Here is a 26,744-nt window from a genome sequence, read left to right on the forward strand (position 1 = left end):
TACTTGTATGCATATTTTATATATAGTATTATTTTCATATATCATTATAATTATTATACCCATTAGTTTCACTATCATCACTTATTATTTTATATTACTATGTATATATTTTTCATATCGTCATGTGCACACATTTTTCATATGTATACATGTATATATTATGTATATATTTTAACATTATTAGTTATATTCTCACTATCAAACATTATATATAGTTTACATACATACTCTTAATATCATGTATCTATATTCATTATTTCCATTTCATATTTAATTCTAGTATCATATATATCTTTATTGTTTATAATATTATTGTCACATTTATATTCGCTTCAATGTACCTCTAGATTTGTCTTTTATTTTTTTTATTTATTAATTTGCTTTGCATTACTTTGAAAACCATATTCTTGTTTTCTAATTAATTTCAATAATCAAGGCAACGTACCGATTTAACGTTAAGCCATCGATTTCATCGCTATGTTGGGTGAATATCAATCGACTCGTGTTAAAACGGTATATCCTTCTCAAAAGAAAACGAAACTTGAAATTTCTCGTGTTTTACTCGATCACGATTCAATGTTACTTTGAACTTGCAATTTTGAAAATTAAGACAACACTTGTTTATAAGATACCAATTTTAGGCATCACGAGGGTGCTAATACCTTTCTCGCGCGTAACCGACTCCCGAACCCTAAATTTTCTCTGGATTTTAACGTACACCTAAACTCAGCCTTATATTTATTTTAATAAGAGATCTAATAGGTGTCCGATCACACCTAGGAAAAAGGATCGGTGGCGACTCCCTGTTTATTTCAAAAATCAAACGTCAAATTTCAAACTTTTTTTCAATAAATCACCACAATGAGCGACCAAGCTAAGCTAAAATTTTTACGTCGCTACACCTAGTAGTGTGTCTAATTAGGTTTTAATTAAGTAAATTTAGCTTAATTTAGAGTAATTAGTAAAAAGGATTAAATTGAATAAGTGTAAAAGTTTAATTATAGATTAAAGAAAAACTAGAAGGACTAAAGAGGAAATTAAACCATTTCCTATAGCTGAGGCGGTTTAAAGTGGAAAAATATCAAAGATTTTATTGATTAAAATATATATATTTGTTTAATAATTAAGTATATTATATTATTATATTATTATATTATATTACATTATATTATATTATATTATTATATATAAAAGAAACAAATGAGTTAAAAAGAAACAGAAATGAAAACGAAAACAGAAAAGAAACAGAGGAGAAAGAAGAAAAAGGAAAATTTAGGTTTCAAGGTTCAAAATTAAATTGGTAAGTCAATTTAATCATTTTATTGTAATTTTTAAGTTTTTGGAGTCCTAGGACAAAATATGTCATGATTTATATTGAAAATTTGAAAGATAGTAGATTTCTAAACATGAGTTATGTTGAACAAATGATAGAATTGGGGGTCTATTTGATAGAAATTTTAATTGGAATTGAATAAAGGATTGAATTGTAAACTGAGCTATAAGTTTTGAGTTTTAGGGATTAAATTGAAATAAATTCGAAATTATGAAAATATGATAAAATTGAAATAGTTAGATGTGGGTTTGACAAGAAATTGAGTAGCAAAGAGGTATGAATTGAGAAAGAAAAATATATAGGTTTAGTTGGAATTAAATTGGAATTAAAGTAAAAGTTAGATAAAAATTTCAGCATTTAAATTGTGTTATGCTAATAATTGTGAAATTATTTTAATTGTTCGTAGCTAATATCGAGCCTGAAGCATCGGCCCAAAAAGGAAAAGGAAAGATCGTCGAGGATTAAATCTGAAGAAAAAAATTCTGGTTTGTATCACTATAACTCAAGCTTTATAATTAATATGTGTTTAATTTAATATGAATGTGTGGTAAGTATTTTAAGGTAAGTATTTAATGAACTGATAAAATTTGTGATTGGGTATTAAAATTTAGATTGATCTTGAATGAATTATGGGATCTTGAATATTGTTTTGAATATCGAATTGAACTGTGAAATTCTTGAATAATGTTACGTATATTGCATTGAACTGTAAAATTTCTAATGAAGTGAATTCTTGTATTCTTCGTGAAAATTGATCAAAATAATAAATTATAATTAATATTCAATCGAAATGGAAATTGTCTGAAAATGATTTAAATACCCTATTAACTAGTCGGGCTAGTCGGATATAGTTGGCATGCCATAGGATATGGAAGAGTACGGGTTTTTGCCGAAACTTCGATCGAGCACTTATGTGCCGATTCTTTATTCTTATCATATTCTTCTTCGTTACCGATTTGACACTTTGTGTGTCGAATATTGTTACCATTACTGTTACAGATTCAACACTTTGTGTATTGAATCTTGTTATTATTATTGCTCTTGCTATCGTTCTTGATTCTTGATTAGGTCATGTGTACGTTAAGGCACATTGTGCCGCATCTTGGTGTGTTGGTTGGAATCCGTGTATCCGCCAAGTCCGAGTCAAGTTAATAGGGCAAATGAAATAAATCTACTGATAAAACTAAATTTGAATGATATGGAATATGTGAAAGTTGAGAATTGAAATAAAGAAATAAGAATGATATATATATATATATATATATATATATATAATTGAATGATAAAATAAAAGATTTAATTGTTCATTAAGTGATGATGATTGTAACGTAAAAGTATGTGTGTGATTTAATGTATTTATTTATAAACTGAAATAAAGTGATACCACTGAGTATATGCATACTCGTCACGGTTGTTTCCATCTTGAGTTGTAGAAGTCAAATCTTGAACCAAAGATCCAAAGCCGGACGACTTGATAAACTTTTGGTGATGTATATTTTCTTTTGGTAATGTGGCATGTACATAGGATGTGTATAAAGGTTATTATGTTTTGAATATAAATGGTTTAAAATATTAGTATTGCAAGTCTAAAAATTATAATGAAAAAGTTTATCCATTTCAATTTAATTAGTACAATGATAATTTTAAATTGATATTATATTGATTAAGTTGATTAGAAAGTATTTAGGATAGAAAATAAATGTGTGAAATAAATTGGTTGAATTGGTTATGTTTGAAATGAATATGGTTTAATTGCAGGGGGTTTTATGTAAAAATAAGCAAAAATGCTGTCGAAATTTATAAAAAAAAATTTGGAGTACTTAAACGAGTCCCGTTTCACTTAAATGTATGATTTAGATTTGAATAGTTCAATATAGGGATTTAGTAATTAAATTATGCTATAAATGTTATTTTATTTGTGAATTATTCATAAGTTATCTGATACGACTGGTAATGCCTCGTAACTTTGTTCCGGCGACGGTTCGGGGTTAGGGGGTGTTACATGTTTAGTCAAATTTGATTATTGTGTTCGAGGTGCCTTTAAGGCATATTGGTTGTATAGATAGATGTCATTTTAATTTAACTACATTATGCATGTTTTAGGTACATTTTTGAATGTTTGAAATAGGTACAAATGGTTTATATGTGTGAACATGTTTAGGGTGAATTAAATGGCTTGAAAATGGCCTATTTCTTGTCCACACGGCCTAACACACAGGTGTGCGTCTCAGCAGTGTGCCCTATGTAGGTTTTTATAAGTTGTATTTCGAGAGTTACATGGCCTGGCACACAAGCGTGTGGCTTGGCCGTGTGACCCAACTCAAAGAGTTACAGGGGCATGGACATGGGCTAGGACACGGTCGTGTGTCCCTACTTCGAATACCCACACGGCCTAAGACACGGGCGTGTTTATCAGCCATGTGAGTCACACGGCCATGTGACCCCTGAAGTATGAATTTTTTTCTATCTTTTTCCATGAAGTTTTAAATGTTTTCGATTTAGTCCTGAATCATTTCTAAAGTGTTTCTAAGTCCTCAAAGGCTCGAAAAAGAGACGTTATGCATGTGTTTGAATGAAATATGATGTGTTTTATAAATAATTGTAATTGAATGTTTTAAGTTAAAAGTTGCTGGTAATGCTCCACAACTCTATTCCGACGACAGATATGGGTTAGGGGTGTTACAGAGAATTTTAACAAGTTATTATAAGAGGGCCTTGGCTTGTTTATGGACACTACTTAATCGGCAACCATGGTGTCATAGTTTTTCTACTAATGAAGCTCATCCTTCTAAAGTTGTTGTATGGGTTAGACTTCCTAGCTTATCTTATCGTTTTTACACAAAAAAAAAAAAAAAAGAAAAATGATGAGGGTTATAGCTAATGTCTTAGGGATGGTGATCAAAATTGATTACAATACTACCGTTGGTAAATGTGGTCATTTTACAAAATCAATGGTAGTTGTTGGTCTCAATAAACTACAGATTCCTTGCATTAATATTTATAGAGTTTTACAAAAAAAAAATACTAGGGCCTTCTAATCTTTTGTTTCGAATGCGGTTGCTCTCGACATACAATAGAGAGGTACCTGGCTGTTTCAATTACTGATATGCAGGGTTACGTTTCATCACTGAAAAAAATGGTCTCTTGCTCACAGAAGACGATTAAATTTTTTGAGAAACTTTCTTGATAAAGGAAAGAAAGTTACGAGGATAGATCATAATCCACCTAAATCTTGCTACGTGATATTAATTGATTTTAAATGATGTTAATAATTTAGAGTGATTTACTAGAGAAGGATAGAAAATTTTAAATGATTTTACTAAAAAAGGCAGAGACTTAGCAACCCAAGCTAAGGCTCGTAATTGGAATAAGCATAAGGGCATGTTTGGTTGGATGTAATGGCTATGCCATTACATGCCTATTACCACCCTATTCTGCAGCCCCACATAAACCAATGTTTGGTTCGATGGAATACCCTATTACGGGGATATTCCATTCCGGGCTTAAACAGAGATTTTTAGGGATTTCTATTCCCTTCCCCCATCACCGTTTAGCTAATCGTTACTTCAGGAATTCTATTTTGCCCTTACCAAAACTTCACCTCAAAAACACTCTCAATCGACAGCCATTTCACGTACCCTTCGACTCCGGCATTCCTCCCCCTCATCCAAGGTCAGGTAAATATTTTTGCTTCTGCTTCCTTCATATCATCTTCATTTTTGCCTTTTCATTTTTGTTTTATGGTTAAACGAGTTTCTTCCTTACTGATTCATTGAAAGAAACAATGGCAGAACCTTGTAGAGTATCTCAATGATCTCACTCAAATCGGTAAAAAAATCAGCGTTTTGAAGCCCAGGAAAGTCCCTTCATTCTTTTCCATTTCTGGATTATCTGTTGTGTGAACATGATGATTCTGATCTGTTGGCTTCTTTCTTTTTTTTTTCTGTATCATAATCTCTATATGGCTTGGCATACATAAATCGATTTTGATTTTGCCATGAGATTAAGTTATTTCAATTATAGATGCATATTTCTGCCGATTTTTGTGCCTTTTTCCCTCTTTTCTATACTGCATGTGAAGTCTACATTTTGATTCTGCCATGAGTCGATTACCAAGTTTTGATAAGAAAGCATATTATTGGTAGAAGATATGCAATTATGCATTACGATTAACCTGCTAAGAAGTTGAGAACTTAAAAAAAAGATTTTTTTGTTAGTGTTTATAATGATTAATATTATTGGAAGATTCTTAAGCCTCCATAATCCATATAATCTTCTTGTACCGCATGAAACATTGATATAGCTTAGCGCTGCTACAAAAACATTGATATAGATCTTTTTGGCTTGGTAAAATTGCTTATTTAAGTTTTTACATATTGATAAAATTTAATTAATGAAAGATTAAATTTTGTTTTGGCTCCCAAAATTATTTAGTTCAATTTGTCCCTTCACTATAAAATTTGTGGCTTTTCCTTGAATTATGTTAGAGGAAAATAGGGGACAAATTGAACATGGAGAGTGTTGTTTGGAAATTTCCAAAACTGGGAAATAAAGCATGGACAATTTCTCACCTTTACTGGTGGAATGAGATTTATTCAAAATGAATATATGTATGTACTTTACAGTCAAGCAGACAATTAGTCTGTTGTAGACTCCATCAACCCCAATAATGGAGAAGTGACAGTGTGTGTTCCGCGCAATAGTGGGGGTGAATTTGTGGGAAATCTGAGTCATGGAAAAGTTTCATCCTTAAAGACTACACCCACCCTATTATAGAGTCTCTGTAAGCCATTGGAAATGTGATGTGGATTTAGTTTGGATGCATCCATGGCAGGGAAACACACATGCCATTTTTGTAACAAACTGTTTTGCTCCACATAAGTTTAAATATAAATATCACCCACCCTTTTCTTTTCGCTTAAGTTATGTTCCATAACCAATCAGTTAAAATATTTTGGTAAGTGTTGCTACAAAACTTAAAATTTGAACTTATTATTTTATATTTGGAGTGGTAGAATGATCCATATTCAGTTATTATTAAAAAATTCTTGTCCATTTCGGATTGCTGATTGGTTCCTCTTTCTCTTAAGCGGTTGATCGCATTGGCTTTATGCTTACGGTATACACTCATCCTAATAACATTCACTCTTTGCATCACTTAATTGCTTCATCATTATAGAATATATTAACATTCTTTTCCTTTTCATTAATTCATCATTTTCATAACGATATCAAAGTTAAAGGTTACTCCATCGATACAAGTTTATTGCTTTTGATTTACTGGCTTTTAGTTACCGACATGTGATATATAGGATCTTATTATGGACTCGAAAAGTTGTCCATCGTCTGTTTTTTTTGAAGATGTTGTCTACACATTGTCCCCTTTAGACACAAATCGCTATCGTGGTAGGCTTGCATGTTAAACAAAATGCTTGACGTAGACAGCCTGCTCAAAATTCTAGTATTTGTGCTTTCGTATGTATCCCAACTCTTAGAAGAGGAGCGCAAGTCTGGATCATACATTTCAAGCCTGTTCAGTTCACTTTTCCTTTTAGCAGCTTTAGTAACTGTTCAGTTCACAACATAGTAAGTTTACAGCTTGGTTGACAGAAGCGTGATGTAGAAGTTAACCATTGGTATCTGCAATGCAGCCACATGGTTTCTTTAACTGCTCCCCAGCGGTCGATGCTCCTCCTAGCATGACTATTTATACTTATATGGTGTTAGCATGTTCTTTTTTTGGGGAGATTGTCTTTAAGTTGATGGAATTGACTATTTTTGCCTTGAATTTTCTAGGGAAAATCATTAGGGAAAGTTTGTTCTTTTAGGGTACATTATTATACTAATTCATATTCATCTTATACGAATTTTCTATGGAAAATCATTATACGAATTAATTTAATGAACAACTTAACTTTGTTATATTATTAGGGTCATTAATAAAAGTGGAAGAAACAACCTTCAAACAAGTGGTGGGTGAGAGTGAAGTCTGTACAAACTTTGACTATCTTGATTCTTATTACAAAGTTACTTTGAGATTTTGAGATTGGTCAATTGTTTTATTCTTTTTAAAACAAGTAAAAATAAGAGGAAACGAATGGTAAAAATATTATAAAAGATGTTATATTAATAATCGGATTGTATTTTATTTTTATTTAAAAAATAAATAAATTAATTTTGCATGTTAGATTAAATTGTAAATTAACCATTTTATTAAAAATTTTATTATTTTTACGGTTAAAAGCGATACATGTATGTCAACATAAGTTTATTTTCTACTAAATCTCATTAAAAAATTAAACTATTATTTATTATCATATTAAAAATTAAATATAATATATTTATATAATTTCTATAATTAAACCTATGAGAAAGGGTAATATATTTGTATTATGGTATTTGAATGGTCCCATGGCTGAAATTATAAGTGAGGAGATAAAGGCTTTTTTTAAAGAATAATAAATATTTACAATGCTTGTCACTCAATATGAACTGTTAAATAAAACACTTTATAGGAATTGAAGATCTTGAACTACGAAATAAAACACTCTATATGATTGATGGTATGTTGAGAATTTTGTATTCGAACTTTTACTAATATACTTTGTAAAAGCTTCATATTATACTTTCTTGTTGAGATAATCTTTGACTTTGACCTTTCTTACCAATATGTATAGACTATATTTACTTTTCTTACAATTGTACATTTTCAAGGATTACATCCTTTCATGTCTCAATTTTAGGTAAAGAAAATAAAGTTATATATTTTAGTATAATCTCAATTTTAGTCTTCAGATTTACATCTTATTAAAAATAAAATAACCCCAAGTTCTTATAGCAAATCTATTATCACAATGTTGAGACTAATACTACTTTGTTAAACCACATTAAATTAAATTGTACCGTTAAGTTGGAATCTAGTTTATGGACGAATACGAATTAATCAACCCTTCAAATAATAGTAATGATTTTAAAAATCAAAGTTTGAAATTTTGTAATTTGGATGTTGATGTATTTCAAGATTAGATGTTCATTATTAATTTCTCTTTTAATGTTCAAGATATTATTATTTGCTAAACAAAGAGTTGATTTTGTTGAATGAAATTTGATAAATATGTATTGTTCATTTTTCTTTGACAGTGCGTTATTACTTCCTTTTCTTATTTGGCTTGCTTGATTGCTTCCTCTATTCACAGTTGAGCTTCTTGTACTCACTAAACTACTGTAAGTTCTTTAATCAATTAAATTCTTTGATTTTTTTTTTTACTTTTATTGAAATTAGTATTGAAGAAATGTGACCTTTTTACCATGATTTGAAGATATGTAACACTTTAATATCTTGCAGTAATGGCTCGTCTGCCTTTAATAGTACAAAGTGTAAGGCGTAAAAGAATTGGTCTTGCAGTGACAATATGGTTGCAAATGTGTACAGTTGTAAGTTGGTTCTTACTTACATTGGGTGCCATCCATAGCTTACATACTTATAGACCAAGGATTAGATTCTATATTTTAGATTTTTATGCAAAACGAGATTATGTGAAAAGACTTGTATATGCTAGTGACGAGACACTGTATTGAACAAGTTAGGATGAATAGAACTACCTTTTTAAACTATGTGAGATGTTACAAACTTTAGGGGATTGAAGTCGTCAAGGAACATGCTTATTGATGAGCAAGTGGCAATGTTTTTACATATCATTTCTCATCATCTTAAAATCGAGTTATCAAGCATCACTTTAATAGGTGCAGGGAAACCGTTAGCGATCATTTCACAATGTTTTAAACGTGTCATACGCTTACAAGATGTGCTATTTAAAAGCGAGCCAATTACATTAATTCTCTGACCCAAGGTGGAAATGGTTCAAGGTATTGGAGTGAGTTCTATATATAGCTCGTACATAATTTAGTTGAGTTAGATTTAAATATAGTATCCTAACTCGAGGTTTTATACATGTGATGTAGAATTGTTTAGGTGCTTTAGATGGAACCCACATCAAGATTAGGGTTCCAACAGGTTGATAAACCTAGATATCGAGCGAAAAGGTGACATAGCAACAAATATGTTAGGTGTTTGTACACGATATGCATTTTGTTTATGCTCTTCCGGTTGGGAAGGTTACATTGCGAGATGGAAGGGTTCTTCGAGATGCCATTAGTAGGAGACATGGATTAAAAGTTCCTCATGGTAAAGTGCAAAATTAAAGGACTTTGAATAAATCTTTAAGATCATACTTTTTGGGAAATTAATCATGACAAATAGTTTTTTTATAGGTTGTTATTATCTAGTTGATCTTGGATACACAAATTGTGAGGATTTCTTGCACCTTTTAGAGGACAAAGATATCATTTGAATGAGTGGCGTCGGGGTTACCACCAAGTTCTCCGGAAGAATTTTTCAATATGAAACATGCTTCAGTAGCGTAATGTTATTGAAAGATGCTTTGGGTTATTAAAACTTAGATGGGGAATACTTAGGAGTCCATCGTTTTATCCTGTGAGGGTGCACAATAGAATCATTATTGCCTGTTGTTTGCTCCATAATTTTATTCGAACCTATATGAGTCTTGATCCTATTGAAGCAGAGTTGGGAGAAGGATTACCTAGTAATGTGATAGATGACGATGATTCGAATATCATTAATATTCATCCATCAGATGCATGGGCTACTTGGAGGATAAAACTAGCCAACCAAATGTTCGATGAATGGCAAACATCTACAAATTAGTTAGGTTTAGGGTAAAAGTAGTAAACGTTAATTTGTTTATGTTATTTCATGAATCTAGTTTATGAAACTTTGGTGATGTTTGAATTATTTTTTTGTATTGTACTAGACTTGTTGAATTATAAATTATTTTGTATTGATTCATCATGTGTTATAATTTTATAAAGTGTTCACTTTTGATTCATAATATTGAACTTATGTTTAATTTTTTCCTTAAGATAATTATGTCGGTTTTTCACAAGCAAGTGTTTCTTCCCAAAATTCTCGAGGAACCAAAAGGAAATGGCTTCCAGAAGAAGATGCTGCGTTGGTTGCCTGTATGGTCAACTTGCACAATGTTGGAACCTTTAATGCTGATACGGGATTTAAAGCCGGTTATTTAAATGAGTTGGAAAAAATGTTAGAAAAAGTTTTACCCGATGCCAAGTTGAAGGCTAAACCTAATCTTGAATCGAGGATTAGGACATTAAAAAGGGATTGGTCAATCGTTTATGACATGCTCATCGGAAAAAACAATAGCGGTTTTGGTTGGGATGAGCATAGGCGACTTGTTGTTGTTGAAGATGCGATGTGGAACTCATATATAAATGTAAGAATTATTTCAAGTCTTTATTATCTTAACTTGACCAAACTTATATCTACTATGAATTCTTCTTTTTTCGAGCCATAAAGAAGCCGCTCAATTCAAACATCGTAGTTTCCTTATTATGACCAACTTACGACCATCTACGCAAAAGATCGAGCCATGGGAAAAATGCTCAAACAATAGCTGATATTATTGAAGAAATAGATCTGAGGATGTAGCTACTACAAATACTCATGAAGAAAAAAATGATTTCCATGGATGCGAAGCTGATGTTTCTTTGGATGACATGGATCTTTCAGGCACACAACAACAACCGGCTATAAACCAAGGTGATTCCACATTTTCAAAGAAGAAGAAAAAGACTTCTGATGCAAGTGATCATATTTCATCTACTTCATTTAATGATCTTGCCACTTTATTAGAGGAAAAGATCGAGACCGTTGGTGTTGAAATCAGTAGGAGTATTGCCTCCGAGGTGCTAATTCAACAAAGGTCAGAAATGACACTTCAAGAAAGTGCTCTAAAATTATATCCAACGTTATGTGAAGTAGAAGGTTTAACTGAGGATGAGCGCTATCGCGCATTGAGCAAAATTCGGATAATCCAACGCAAATGCTCATTTTCTTTAGTTTACCTTCTTCATGCGATTGGGATGGGTCAGGAAGATTTCTTGCTGACCATTAAAAATCATAGTTGTGTTGATGATATTTTGGTAACTTTTGTGTTTGTAATAGTTGGATGGTATAATGACATGATAGAATGTCATTACAATGCTGTAACTTTTGAGGTTGTAAAATTTTATAACATATGGATTATGACATATAAACTAATGAAATCATGTCACTTTTTGTTAATATATGAATATTATGTTTGGATGTGAAATATGATTCTCAAGTTATTTATTACTTCTTATATTTTACTTTTTATTGTAGAATAATCAAATTATTTGTTTCACTTATGATATTTTAGCACATTATGTAGTGCGTTTAAAAATAATAAAGTAGATTATATATTATTTTTATACTATTATATATTATGATTTTTAATTCATTTAATAATAATTATATAAAGAATTTTATTAAATTATATTTAGTAATAATCATGTTAAAATATGATTAAATTATATTTAGTAATAAGCTTGAACTTCAAGCATTTTTCCTTCATATTTTACCCGGGTATAATACGTTCTTCTTTGGTGCTCTGTTTGAAATTCTTACTTTACCGGTTAAAGTGTGTTGAAACTCCAACATTTTTATTAAATTATTTTTAATAATAATTTTATTAAAATTTAATAATAATAACAATAATCATATGATATGCTAAACTCATTTTTTATATTGGCAATTGTGACTTAAGACAACAGTGAAAGGCTAGATTAAAACAAATATATTAGGCATTGAAATGTTCTTAATAATAATTTTATATTAAAATTATTATTAAATATTGTTAATAATTATATTAATAATGTTATTAAAATATATATTATTTTATTAAATTATATTTAATAATAATTATATTAAAATATAATTAAATTATTTATTTTATTTTATTAAAATATATGTATCAATAATCTTATTAAAATTTAATAACAATAATCATCTACTAACAAAAATTCATTAAGGGTACTTTAGTCATTTTAGCCTTTTTTCTTATGCTATTACAACATCATTCCATTCAACCAAACATAAGAATTCTATTACAGCTTTATTCCATTCCATTCAACCAAACAGTTGAATTACTGATTACAGCTCTATTCTATTACAGCTCTATTCCATTACAGCTCTATTCAATTACAGCCCTATTCCATTACAGTGAACCAAACGTACCGTAAGGGTAAGGAGAACATCACCCCAAGCCAGCCTAAAGCCTAAAGACAAGCCTAGGGTGTAAATCTTGCCCAAAGACAAAGTAAATCAGGATAAGAAAATTGATGGTTTTATTAGACCATGTAAAATGATTATCGAAAAGAGTACCTCTAACCAAATAATAATGGAAAATTCTAATCGAATCATAAGGAAGTTTTGATTAGTGATAATTAATTCGTTCTTTCAACAGCATTAGGATCCCTCTTTTCCCTTATTGTCTTTCATTGAACAAGCTTCAGGTTTTGGTCGAAAGTGGGGTTTAACAAGAAAACTATGAAGAAAGGGCTTGGAATTAAAAATAAGGTTGAAACCAAGATACCTTTAGAGCTAGTCCTTGTGGACTAGGTAAACTCAATTTCTCAACAACTTGATGATCCCAATTTGGAGAGAGAGACTTTAAACAAGAAGGAAAAAAATGCAAAAAGATTTGGGGGGCGGTGTCCCGTACCTATTGACATATTAAAAAACAAGTTTTCCTCTTATCTTCCGAGCTTTACCCATGATTCATTTCTTCTTAGAGATTGTCAAGGGGTTGATAGCCCTAGCTTTTTCAAAATTTTTAAGAATTTGTTGGCTTTGCACAAGCCAAATTTGGTCGCTTTAATAGAAACGGAGATTAGTGGGGAAAGGGTTGATAAGTTTATTATAAACTCTAGACTCTCGTCCTTTTCGTGTTAAAACATATCGTTTTTTCTGGTGGGATTTTGGTGTTGTGGAATGATGGTTTGGCTATTAAGGTTATTGATGTTAATAGCCAATTAACTCACCTTTAGTGTAGTTTTGGACCTTCTAAAACTAAGTTATTGTATACCATTTTGTATGATTCTCCTACCTTAACTAGTGATTAAGGGTTCGATCCTTGTCTTGGGTATGGAACAGCTTTAAAACTTGTGGCCAACATCTACCTCCTTAATGGGCCTACAAAATACGGAGGATTAGTTACTGGGCTCACTCCGATAGATACCTTGAGAAAAAAAAAGAAATATCTTTGGTAGTAGTCTAAATGTAAAGGAGGCGCTCCCAATCGAGATGGAGTTAGTAATTTCTTTCATGGTTTTATCTTTGATAGTGGTCTCATGGAACTTGGTTTTTATGGCCTGTAGTTCACATGGTTGAGGGGTAACCTTCATCAAACACTTAATCGGTGCTTGGGTAATAATGTCTTAGTTTTTGCTTATCCTTCTTTGATTTTGTGCCATCTTGAAAAGATTGGTTCTGACTATAGGTCTTTGTTGTTAAGGCTTGAATTAAACTTGGAAAGTGCGAGATTACTCGAATTTGCCAGGTTAGGCACAAAAGAAACCTTGTCCAAGTTTGGCTCAAGATGAGCCAGGACAATCGGGTTAGGTAGGCCACTCGTGCCATAGACAATTCTACTTGTAATATTTAGTTGTTGAGTGAAGATAAAATTTAAAAAAAAAAACTAAAATTAAGTAAAAAAATGAGTGTTACTTAAAGCATTTATTGACATAAAAAAATGATATGACCTTATTATTTATCAAATTTACTAATGTTATTTGAAACTCGAATGATGATTATGTAATAAATGAATCATCATATTAATTTCAAGCAAATAGAAGGAGCCTATTATTATTATTATTATTCTAACACATGCAGCGGTGTTTGTCGAGATAAGTGAGAGCGTATTGATTTTTCATTTCATCGTACTTTTCAAAAAAAAGCGTGTAAATTACTTGATAATGACAATAACTAATCATCATTTACAATCAGGATAGGTAGCTAAGACAAGTCAACAAACTTTTGCCCGACTATTGGAATTTGGATTCCATTTCTCTTCCTAACTGGAAAAGTCAACTTTTATAATCTCACTTTGCACGCTGAGGAAAAGTTATTTCCCTCAAAAGTAGACAAATCCCTTGACTTTACAGCTCAATCCTAATTTCCATAAAATTTGAATGGCAGAAATTCTCGATTAAAACAATTTATTTGACCAAAATAATTAGAAAATAATTCGAGAATGAACCAAATAAGGAGAAAAAGAAAATAAAGACATTGATTGATGAGATGGAATTTAGGGGTGGATGATGCTTCCTCATGTTCCCCCATTCCCAAGTGCTCTCTAACCAACTCTAATTTATGTGTAAACTACATAACGTAATATACTAAAGTTACTCCAGAAACAAAGGCTAAATAACCCTAATTTATATCATTTTACCCAATACTTTTTATACATTTAATATTTTTATTTTCAATAATTTAGTCTCTTTATTTTTATATTTTAAAACTTAGGTCCAATTTAACATTGTTAAATTCTTTATGTTAAATTTGTTAGTGTCATATTTTAAAGTAAAAAAAATCACTTTGTAGCAATATAACTAAAAATAATATTGTAATAAACTTAAATTTAATAAAATAATTTTAACAGTATAAAAGTTGACTTAAAATTTAAAATACGAAAAATAGAGAAACTAAATTTTAAAAATAAAAATATAATAGTTAAATTCTAAATTTATGAATAGTATAGTCACTTTTACCTTATCTTAATCTAATTATAGTTATATATTATACTCATAAAATTAGTGTTATTATAAGCTACACAGTCAATAAAAGAAAAAATTCGACAAGCAAGGTTAATATGATTACATGTGTTCTTTTTTTTTTTTAATTTTAGATATAATTCAAGGGACACTTGTCGTCATCTAATCTTTGCTTGTGGAATTTTTCTTTCTACTGGCAATGTTAATAATCATAAAAATATTGGGTAATTATTTGATACTCAACTTGTGGAGTTTTTAGACTTTACAAGCATGATTAAAAATATGAGAAGTGTTTTGTTTGTTTATACATTAATTTTTATATTTTTACTATATTCAATAGGATACATGTCACACCTTTAACCTACTTGTGGAGTTTAAAAAATTAATATTCTTAAAAGTTAATCTAAAAAAATCAACCAAAAACTTAAGACTTATTATTCCCGAATTAACTCATATAGAAAATTTTATGGTAAACTACTAAAATAGTTACTTTTGTTTGCCTTATGTTACATTTTAGTCACTTATATTTAAAATGTTATGTTTTAGCCACTTACGTTATTATGTGGTAACATTTTAGTCATTGAGTCATTAAAGGTGTAACGGTAAGTTGACGTGGTATGTTAAATCATCATTTCAAACGAAAATTTTAGGTTAAATTATACAATTGGTCCCTATATATTTTTTTTGTTTTGAGCAATTTATTTTTTTTATGTTCTTTTAACTTTCCTTTTTTTCTTCTTTATTTTCCATTCTCTTCTACTTCTCTCTCTGTTTTCCTCCCTTCTCCCTTTGAGGTGATCCTCGTTGTTGGTGCTCCATTTCTCCCTTATCCAACGACGACTCCTTACCTATCAGTTCTCGTCCCTACCTCTTACCGACGTTTCAAACATTGATCCCAACAATAAAAAGGGTTACTTTTTCGGCATTTTCGTAAAACAGGTCTCCAGAATCGTTGTTGGTTTGGGCTTAGGTATAGTTTATTTGTGGTACTCAACTTTAGCTTCAGATTGTGGTTTTGCTTTTTTTCAAGAAACCCTTTTTGTCTTTCTTCGAATGGTCAATAGAAAGTGATGAATCTACCACCGACGGTTCGAAAATCGTGTTTCATAAAATAGCCCTTCCTGACTATAACTCTAAGTTCATCTTTGGAGGTTGTTGCTCTTCTTTCAAGTTTCTCTCAATCCTTTTTTGCTTTTAATTAGTAGTAGAGCATTTTCATTTTCCATTGCAGTGTATAAAAGGAAATTTTTCTTTAACTATGAAAAGCAATTAAGATTGTAGAGTCCACTGGAAACGGTGAATGGTTGAATACTTTGTTGATTATAGTTAGTTTATTTGCCTTTAGATTGTATAGATACTGCCTTTTGCATTGAGTTAGTAATTTATATTTGGTTTTCGTAAAGTATCTTATAGATATTATTGTTATTTACTCTTTGTTGGGTCTTCATGTATCTTCATGCTTGCAGGTTTTTGAGTATTTTGCCTCTTGTCAAACCTCGAAAGAGGAACTGTTCATGAGACCCGTTGATCTAATGCTGTGGTTCCTGTTTTTCCTCCATTTGAATCCCACCTTGTTAGAGATGGTTATTTGACAAGGGAAAGGAAAGCTAAAAACAACATAAAAGAAAAAAAAAAATTACTCAAAACGAAAAAATACAAGGACCAATTGTATAATTTGACCAAAATTTTTTGTTTGAAATGATGATTTAACGTGCCATACCAGCTTACTGTTACACCGTTAATGACAATTAACGGCTCAGTGACTACAATGTTATAACATGATAACATAAGTGACTAAAACGTAACATTTCAAACATAAGTGACTAAGATATAACTTGAGGTAAACAAAAGTAATTATTTTGATAGTTTACTCAAAATCTTAACATAACTAACCAACTCAATTAACAAGTTTAAAAATGCACCGAAAAGTTAGGGACAATAGGGAAATAACATAACCCAAAAATGCTCTAAACATATTTTTAAAAAATCTATCCCATGTGAATCTCATGTGATAGCTTGATGACAAAGGGTGTTCGCTGCCCCAGATATGGCCTGAGTTTGAGTCGCAGAAATAATTTCTTTTAATTGAAATTAGGTTATATACATTAATAATAGTGATTAATTCTCTTGTCATAAATACTCATAAAAAATTAACAATTAACAATAAAATATTTCTCATTTCAACAAATAATTTGAATGTAATATTAGTTTTAGTATAAATATTTTTATAAAGAGAAATATTTAATTATTAGTATTTGGTTTAGCTAAGATGTGAATAGTAAAAAGAAAATTTTGAAATGCAATGAATACTTATTTAAAGGCTGGTAAAATCCCAATTTTAGCTTTTAAAAATGTATGAATTTTAAATTAATAAATCATAAAATTATATTTTATCTCTCAAAAATAATAAAATAATAATTTATTTTTAAAAAAATTAAAAATATAACCTATTAAAACTATAAATTTTAATTTTAATTTTATTAAAATATACAATTTAATTTCGACTCAAAAAATTATAACTTTACCCCTCAGTTATTTATATACTTTTTTATGAAAAATGAGAAAAGAAATTTGTAATCTTTTAAATATAAATCTGAAAAACCTTCAACTTTACTTATTTTATTATTGTATAAGCACAATTAGGAGAAATCTTATATGTACAAAATACCCTTAAAGAATAGAAAAGAAAAGAAACGAGTTATTGCATTAAATTTGTACTCAATTGAGTCCTTACTGATAATAAGAAAAATTAATTAAGCTCATTTGTTGATAGTTTTCATCTTTGGCCATGTTAACCATTAAAATCAATTGACAGACTAATTAGATAACAACATAGGGTACTTTCTAATTATTTTATATTTTTCCCATAAAAAAGTAAATATTAAAGTATTAAAATTTACATAAACTTATAAAAATATAAAACTATAAAAATTATAAAAATAATAAAGATAAACATATTAAAAACATTTATAACTTTCTATAAACTTATAAAATTATAAAAAAAGCATAAAAACTAATAAATATTATAAAACATATAAACTATAAAACTTATCAATAATTATAAAACTTTAAAAATTCATAATAAGTTCTAATAAATTATAAAAAAATTATAATCATATATCGGTTCCTCATTTTTTAAAATTAAACCCCTAAAATTAAAACGAACACATGGCATTAGATCAATAATTGGATAATAGGAATAGTCATCAAAATTAATGTTATTTGAACTGGAATGGACTGACCAGTCGAACTGAGAATTGGCAAGGGTATTGATCCAAAGAAAGCCATTAGACCGATTGACTTAAGAACTGATACATATAGTTGATTCAGGCAGTTAAACTATTTGTTTAATGATTTATTTATTTGAACCGATCGAATTAACGAACCAGTGGTTTGATTGGTTCAATCACCAGTTCACTTTTGAAAACCTTAGTCAAAATATTTCATACTGACATATACTAATATTTGCAACCGTTGAATAAAAAAATTTTGATTTTATAATATCTAATTGTACCAAATATAATTTATATCATACAATAATTAGCAAACAATTTTCTACTTTTCAAGGTTCAAACTACTATACTGTATTTAAAAAATGGAAAAAAAAATTATCAATAAAAAGGAGCAGGTCCTGCAATTATTGTTTTATCTATGGAAAATGGAAAAAAAATTATTCAACATGAAAATGACCCTATCGATCTGAACTATTTTCATTATCCAATTATTCTATAAAATTATTGCCTAATGTCATGTATTCATTACACATTTAAGGGTTTAAATGAATTTTTCTATAAAATTTTTTAATTTTTATATTAGTTATTAATTTTATGAATTTTTTATAAGTTTTATGATTTTTAATAATTTTTATATTTTTAATAATTATAATATATCTGAAATATATTTTATTGATTTTAATAAATTTTTATGAATTTTAAAGGAATATTAAATCATAAACTGTGACTTGTCACTATCAGATTAATTTATTAATCTATTTTAACTGTTAATGAGGTAAAAATAAAATTTTAATGGAAAGATTTAATTAACGGTAAAATCTGAAATGCAAATTCAATGGAAGGGTACAATTAAAAAAAAATTAAATTTTTTTTATAAGTAGTGTTTTATACCTATAAGCCATAATAGCAAGTATGCATGCCCTAGCTTTGGGAAAAAAGCCTACAAGATTTTGATTTTACAGTTATGCTTAGCCAAGCTAGGGTTTGTGTTTGAGGGTACATGATTCAAAATATGGTTAGATGTTTTTTTAATTAATATTTAATTCTCGTATTTAAATTTTTAGATATCGAGTTCATATATTTTATTAAATAAATTGATTTTTTCATCTAATTTTATCATTAGCGTAGTTGATGTGGCAATTAAACAAAGCCAAACAAACTTTTTAGCTCTCGTCCTTTATAGTTTTTTTTTTCAAACTGGTCCATTCCTTTTAAAAATAAATTAAAAATTATTGAAAAATTAAAATACTTATTTTTTTTCAAAAACAAATCCTAAAAATTTTAAAAATATAATTTTTAGACAATCCAAAAATGTGAAAAATAAAATAATTTAAAATTATTTTAAAACTTAAAGAAATTATAAAAATATAAAAGTGTCATTTATCCCTTGAATGATAATGAGGTTTCTTAAAAGTTTGAGTTATTCCTTCAATTCATATAAATTTGGTTTAGAAAGTGTTTCTTAATTTAATTCAAATAAATTATATATAAAATGTATTTATTTGAATATAATTATAAAATATTAATGTAAAATAATTTTGAAATAATGATACAAACTTTGAATTGACTCAAGACAAAGAAATACTTGTTCAAACCCGATTTAATATGGACGGATTGAATAGCTCAAACTTTAGAGAGACTTTGTCACCATTCAAGCAGTAAATAACACATTTTTTAAAAATATTTCCAAACTTTTTATATCCATGCTATTGAATTTTAAAGAGTTTACATTTTTATCATAATTTTTAAAATTTTAAAAAATATATTAAAAAACTGTTAAGATTGAACGTCGATAATGATAATATAGAACAATCGCAAAGCAATAATAAATAATAAAAAATAAAAACAGATTTTATGTGAAAACTTTTTTGAGAAAAAAATCACGGGTAGATGAAAAGAAAATTCACTAATGTTGAAAATTCACTAATATAGAAGATGAGTTTCGACTACATATATTTAAATGTTGAAAAATCTTATTCTAATCAATGTCAAATAAAATAAGTGTAGTTATATACGGATTCTACTTGCGCAATATTGTAATTCTAATGTGGTAAAAAAAATTCACATTTACTATCATAACTTGACTTTATAATGATGATTTTGTGATTTTGAGTATTTTAACAATGTAATTATAATAAACAAAAACATATGATTTATTTTCTTTACAAATAGCATGGATTCAAATAGTATTTATAGTGTAATTAAAACAAGAAAAGAGAACGTGTGTTGGATTGGAAGAGGTAAGAAAATGTGAAAAACAATAGGGGCGGTGCGGTGGTTCTGTTAAAGCATGGGTTGGATTTTTTGGTTCTCCAAAGGTGGGAAACAGGACCCATAACTTTCATTAGTTTTAAAGTTGCAATGGAAATCACAGCTTCATAAGTTAACTAATCATCACTTTTGGTTTTACTCCCAACATTATTAAAACATCAAAGGCAAAGGTGTTTCACGTGACCATTAAAAAAACACTACTCCTTGTCCGTCTTGGTCAAAGCTGAAGCCTACCTATCATGGTCACCATTCTTCTTTTTCCTTCATTTTTTTAATGTTAAAAAGTTAGGAATCCAATATCTCTATTTCTTTATTTATCTGAATTAGAATACTTTAAAATTATTTATAAATTATCTCACTATTATCATCCAAATTTTAATTAAATATTAAATTCGTAAAAATTAAATTTAACAATTTCAATTATATGTCGAATATCCACACCCACAAAAATTAATAATTAATGTGCATTAGTTATATATAAAGATGCATATCATTAATAATCTGTCTTAATTATATATTTTATAATCTACCATAAAATTAATTCCACATTTAAGGTTCAGGTTTCATATCACTAATAAAAGAAGCACATTATAATATCATAATTGTATAAGTATTATACATTTGTAATTTACTTATTTATGACAATTGATATATTATATGTAGTTAAACATGTATGTATACTTTTCTTTGTAATACAATATGTACTGAATAAAATTATATCCAATATTGTAAAAAAAATTCATATTATAATATTTATTTTAATTATATAGGATTTCGATGATCCCATCTTATTGTTTAGTTAAGCTTACAGGTACAAAAGAAAATAATTTAAGAAAAGCTAAATGAGTGTTAAGAGAATAAGATGTCAAAGAAGATATTTTTTAATAAAAATATTATATTTAATTTATAAAAATATTTTATTATATTTTGTATGTTACTTATTAACTTGAACAAATTATGATCAATAAGATAAATATTGATAGTTAAAGCTTGACTTTATAAATAAAAGGTTTTGGATTCAAATCTTGTTAGAGGTATTTATTTTATAACCAAGTGTAGAGATATTGATTCAGATAATGGATATCCGAGAGAAATCTATCTTCATCTACTTTGAGTCTACATCAAATAATAATTTTAATATTCAAATATGAATATTATCCTAATCTGTAAAATTTAGGTTTAGTAAAATAATTTTTTTAATAAAAATTCACATATAAAATTAAATCGATTTATAAACACTCTATACCTGTCCACACCATACCTAAAGTCACAATCTTGGCCACCACTCATCACCATTACTAAGCTAAAACCCGACAACTAAGTACACACGAAAAAGAAGAAGAAAAAGCTTGCAAGAGAGAAGAATAATAATTAAATAAACCAAAAAAGAATAAAGACCCATTTTTTAGGTTCTTGGGTTGTGAAGAGAATCTGTATAGTGCGAAGGTGATTTACGGTGAGAATATGAATATACTAAAATCATAACTCGATTCAACGATAAGAGAAGGTAGATTGGAGTAGCTTAATATGTGTTTTCAATTGAAATTTTATAATTTTCACACCGTTTTATGAAAATTTAAATCATAAGATGAGTAAAAATATTCGATTCGATAACGGGATCAACTGGGAAATGCTATGAACAATGGTGACTTAAGGCGAAAGGAAGGATTGTGAAAGAAAGGAAAGATACAAAATAGAAGATTTTTTCTAAAAAGTTTAATAAGTGTGTTTTTAATGAGATAGTTTTAATCTCTTTTAGATAAAAATTACATGTAAATCTTAAAACAAAAATCAAGAATGGGTTTTAAGTTGGGAAAAAGAAAAGAAAAGAAAACATCATAAATAAGTAAATTTAAATTTGTAAATCTACCTAAAATTTATATACACAAATTATTCAAGTATTAATGCTTCATTTGTTTCACTATAAAATGATTTACAAAAATATTTTTACATTTTATTGTGTTTGTTTCATAGAAAATATTTTGGTTAATAAAAATAAGTTTTTTCTGTAAAATAATTTACCCTTTTGAAAAACGCAAGTCATTTTCTAGAAAATAACTCTTCTATGAGTAATTTTATTCTTTTGTAAAAATCAAATTAACTAATCTTTAATATTATTATATTGGTAATAAAATTTATTCTTATTTTTAAAATTATTAATATATTAATATAAAATATTATAATTTTAAATATTATTAAACATTCATATTTAATTATTTTCATTTTATCATATAATAATTTATTAATATAATTTATTATTTTAATATTTTAATATTATATTAATAATAAATGTTTTATAGTATAACAGTTAAAAATGCTATAAATTCATTTGCTCTTCACAAATTTAGAATTTAGTCTCTATATTTTTATTTTAAGAATTTAGTTAGTCCTTGTACTTTTATTTTCAAGAATTTAATCCTCTACTTTTTAAATTTTAAAATCAAGTCCAATTGTTAACATTGTTAATTTTTTTTGTCAATTTTGTTGATGTCACATTTTAAATAAAAATACTCAATTAGTAGTCATGTAACTAAAAAATAACGTTGTAATGAACTGAATTTAACAAAATAATTTTATTATATGCAAAAGCAATGTAAAATATAAATTTATAGATATAAAATAAACACAATTAAATAATGAAAATATAAGAAAATCTCAAATGTATGTTTGTTTCATTGGAAACAACTTTTATGAAATATTTTTAGAAAATATGCCAAAAAACAGAAAATATTTTACACAGGTTCATCCAAACACCAAAAAATATTAATTTTTCTAGAAAAGCAAGTCATTTTCTAGAAATCATTTTTCGAAAGTCATTTTCAATGAAACAAACGAAGTCTAATAGTATTCAAATCTGAATCCGATTTAAATACCATTATCCTCCAAATATTCGAATCCGCAAAAAAAATTTTGAATTTCACATTTTCAATCATATGTCGGATATCCGAATCTGCAAAAATCCAAATCCAAATCCATAAAATAATATAGAATCAAACAAAAAATTTAAATAAAATTTATTTATAATTAATAATAAATAAATGAAAATAACAAAGTAATTAAATAATAATCCAAACAAATTAACCATAATAATTTCACAACAATTTAAATATACCTAAAACTTAAACATAAGAATTCCAAATAAATTAAAATTTTCATAACAATCTACAAACAATCCAATTTTAACATTTTCAATTATATGTCGGATATTTAGATTTACAAAATTGAATCTGAATATGCAAAATAATATAAAATCAAGCCAAAAATTAATTTTAAATAAAAAGTATTCATAAATAACAATAAATAAATGCAAATTAACAAAAATAATTGAATAACAATACAAATAAATTAAACATAACAATCTCAAAACAATTTAAATATATCTAACACTTTAAAGACAAGAATTCCAAACAAATTAAAAATTTCATAACAATCCAAAATCAAAATTACTTAATTACTTAACTCATGCTCATTGCATATATTATAATATACAATAAAGTTACTTACACAATTAGAGTTTAAATTTAATATCATAATTGTATATAAGATTATATATTATTAATAACCTATTTTAATTATATAGTGTTGATTTTGTATATATATATTATAATCTATTAGTTAGTTGTTATATGTTTAGGGTTTAAAGCTTACATATCATTAATATAAAAATATACATTACCATAACATAGTTATATATAGGATACATCTCATTAATAATTTACCTTAATTATATAATATTTCTTGTATATTTTAAAATCTACCATAAAATTAGTTACACACTTGTAATTTACTTATATATAATAATTGATATATGATATGTAGTCTAACGTATATGTATTATAACACTCCAAACTCGGCCTAAACATTATGGCCAAATCTGAAGATGTTACTGAAAATCGATTGAAAATCCGAAATTCATTTATTTTGAAAGTACGTCGCAAGCTCTAATTACACAAAAATTAAGTTTATTTGAAAGCATATATTACTTAACTGATTTAATTAAAATGTTGTTAGCTTACAGTTTCCAAAATATATAGGTTTGCAGCGGAAATCTTTAGCACGTTATATTTTAGTAAAACACGATTTGTTGTTTGAAAAATCCGATATTTTGTAGGTAAAATGAGTGTTGTCGATTTAAAAACGTGTAAACAATTTCTAGCGAAAAAGAAAACTAAATTAAAATCCAAAACCAAATAGGCCCAAAATGTCCAAACAATCTAGAAACAACAAAACCCATAAAGCCAAGGCAAATAGAATAATTAATTAGTTAAGTTTTAATTAATCTCCATCACTTCGACCCACCCTAAGCTTGAGGGTTACCTGAAAATGACAGACAACAAAAAGTGAGTTTTCGAAACTCAGTGTGTAGCATATCATACAGAAATCAATTAGACATATAAATAAATATCAGAAGAAAAGCTTATCATAACATAACAGACGCAAATAAATAATCCTACCCCCATCCAGTACACACCATCTCCGACCATCTCAACATACCATATAGGGTATTATGTACCCATCCAACCGTACAAACCCTTTAGTGTCAACATGACATTTTTCAGAATATTTGCAGCTGAGCTGCTACTTTATTAGACGATTTATCGCCGTTTACAGATATATATGTGGCAGTGCCACCAAATACGGCAGATTATTAAACTACCCACACTTCCTCCATATAACAAATCCCATCCCAGATGCAAATGTAGTACTAATAGATACCATATATGTTTACAATGTACACACTTATAATGACAAATACAGAACATATATAACACTTTTCGGATTATACACAACATATTACAGATTTTTCCTATCTTATATCCATTCAAACATACGTATTTATATCAAATTTACGCTAGTAGAAATTGTGTTTTATAGCTCAATTAATAACATATCGGCCCTACGGAAGCCCTACAATCGATCCAACCGATGTTTCATTGCCCTAGGGAAAAGTTTAGAATTTTGGGCCCACACGACCTATCACATGCTCGTGTGGCCCATACGGCCCAAATAGCTTAAACCATGTGCTCACACGGTCCAACACACGACCATGTGTCACAAACGATCTACCACATGGCCGTGTAGTATCGACAGTGCAGTTTTTTGACTTTTACCAGCCACTGTTTTTCAAGTTTCTCGTTACACGCAATGACTGATTTTGATGTGAATTCACCCACGAAACTTTTAGAACCTAGAAACACCATTTAACACATTAAATCAGTAATGATTACACAAAAATTAAATCAAACACTCCATCAAAACGCCCACATATGACTTCCAAGAAATGTTAGGATACTTACTCTATCAGAAATAATGACCAACCCACGTTTAATTTACTAGAGGATCACTTAACACCTCTTGTGTAACACCCTTCGCCTGTATCCGACACCGGGACAGGGTTCAAGGTGCTACCTGACTTTTACTAACACTGCCATACTAAACAGGGCCATGAAATCTCAAATAATTAAAAACTCAATCAATCACACAAAAATCAGGCCATAAAATTTTGTTCAATTTAAAAACTTTTCTTTTCACATGCAATCTGTCCTATATACACGACATCGACGCCCAAAACATACATCCGGGTGGTTCAGACCCAACCGAGAACTCATGAAAAACTTAGAAAAATCTCTTGCGTTAAGGCTTCACACGCCCGTATGCTCAGGCCGTGTGGCCAGAAATAGGCTATTTACCAAGCCTTTTGTCACTCTCATACCACATGCATAGATACATACTTATCCAATAATATACAACATGACATAAATGAGCTCTTAAACATCTACAAACATGTTATGCTCAAGTCATTTTCTTATGCAATAAATATTATAGAATTTGCCCACATCATTACCACATACTAGTCATAACTATCATTACATCACGAACCTCATGTCCATCACTAAGCATACATAATCATTTTCACAAACCATTCATGAGGCATTATTAACTATTTACCAATCACCAAATCTTGCACCAATTACTAACTCATCAATGAATCTCATTTCAATCTCTAGGCATACATACTATAAGCCACATCACAAGATATAGTATCATACATATATATGAATAAACATTTAGGCACACAACATCATTAGCCAACATAGGCCAATTCACATGGCTACAACACTTTATCAATACAAGCGAACACCTTTGGCTAAATCATAATATCACATACTCAACATTAAAACCCTATACATGCCATAGACTCGAAACACTAGGATTTACTTACACCAATAGCGTTA

The sequence above is a fragment of the Gossypium arboreum genome, chromosome 8, assembly GCF_025698485.1.
Source record: "Gossypium arboreum isolate Shixiya-1 chromosome 8, ASM2569848v2, whole genome shotgun sequence".
Classification (NCBI taxonomy): domain Eukaryota; kingdom Viridiplantae; phylum Streptophyta; class Magnoliopsida; order Malvales; family Malvaceae; genus Gossypium; species Gossypium arboreum.